At 39.8% G+C, this 1471-nt stretch overlaps 1 pseudogene; it reads right to left on the bottom strand.

Annotated features, from left to right (window-relative positions):
* Positions 1-702: 702 nt before the first annotated feature.
* On the bottom strand, positions 703-1211 carry LOC102437048 (annotated as a pseudogene).
* Between the last annotated feature and the right edge of the window lie 260 nt (positions 1212-1471).

Raw genomic sequence — 1471 nt, 5'->3', positions numbered from 1 at the left:
TGTGCTAATGGATGTTATGGCAGGCTCTGCAAACTCAACTATCTACAAAGACCAGACAGTAATGTAAGTCTCTATGAGACTCTGTGATATAATACTGGTAGCTTTATGATAAACATGAAGTTCTATGAAGTCTGGAGAATGAAAGTAGCATTTAAATATGACTGCCTTTTAGGTCTACAGATTGATCTCATGAGAAATGCCCACTTAGCATTGCCTTATATTCTCCTTTTCTAGAAATCCAGATGTTATCTAACTACTAATTCAAACTTTTAAAAGTGAGCCAATGCATTGGGAACCAAACCAACAAGTAGGCCATACTTGGCTCTCCAGCAATTAGTTTATAGCCTCTGTGAGAAGACCAAAAGTCTTTCTTTCTTTGAGGCTAGTCAGAGAGCTTAGTCCATAACTGAAAAGTATTTAAAACAGCAGGAAAACAATGGAATACTGCTTAAAATACTTCAGTTGCTCCAAATTCTGATTGGTATGACATTCAGCATTCTTCATAATTGGCAAGGCCTCTCATGATTTGGCAACTCCCCAAATCTCCACCTTCCCCTCTGCTTGCCACAGCCCACCCACAACACTTCTAGTTTCTCAGAAGTGCTAAGCTTCTTCCCTGAAGATATTTGCACATGTTTTTGCCATGGCTTAGAATGTGTTTCTTCCTGTTTTCAAGGGGTAAATTCTTTTTTTTTTTTCACATAAAAGTTTATAGTTTATTAATCCTCTCATGAAAAATCTGCACAACCATCACAGATAAAGTCACCGAAGAATCTTTACTCCTTCTTTTTGCCAGCACCAACGTTGGCCTTTGCAGTCCCCCTGACTTTCTTCATTCTGTTCTTGCGTTCCTTTCTCTGTTTTCTTGAGGTCTTCTTCTTCTCATATAGGCCATGTCTTGCAAGTCTGTGTTTGGGTTCATTTTTCTTTGCGTAATCCAAGGAATCATAAATCATACCAAAGCCAGTGGTCTTGCCACCACCAAAGTGGGTTCTGAATCCAAACACAAAGATGACATCAGGTGTGGTCTTATACATTTTGGCTAGTTTTTCCCGGATTTCTGTCTTGGGTACTGTTGCCTTCCCAGGGTGAAGGACATCAATGACCATTTTCTTCCGCTGAAGTAGTCTGTTGGTCATGAACTTCCTGGTCCGGATGGTTACTGTGTCATTCATGATGAAGGTTGGTCTTCAGGCAGCCAGGGAGGAAAAAAAAGCTTCAAGGGGAAAATTCTTATCCAGCATTTTTATCTCAGATTCAATGCCACTTTTTCAAGGGATGACCTCCATAAGATGGCATCAAGTCCCCTCTTAAACTTTTGCCTCAGGTCATTCTGCCTTTTTCTTTAGAACTTCTCTATATTGAAATTAAATGGCTATTTGAATTTTTAGCCTCACTATTTATAGCTCCATGAGGGCAGGGCTTGTTATCATTGAGTAGGACACCTTTCACTCAGTAGGCACTCATTTTT

The sequence above is a fragment of the Myotis lucifugus genome, unplaced genomic scaffold, assembly GCF_000147115.1.
Source record: "Myotis lucifugus unplaced genomic scaffold, Myoluc2.0 scaffold_22, whole genome shotgun sequence".
Taxonomy (NCBI): Eukaryota; Metazoa; Chordata; class Mammalia; order Chiroptera; family Vespertilionidae; genus Myotis; species Myotis lucifugus.
The sequence above is the reverse complement of the archived record's forward strand: the minus strand, read 5'-3'. Positions and strand labels throughout refer to the sequence as shown.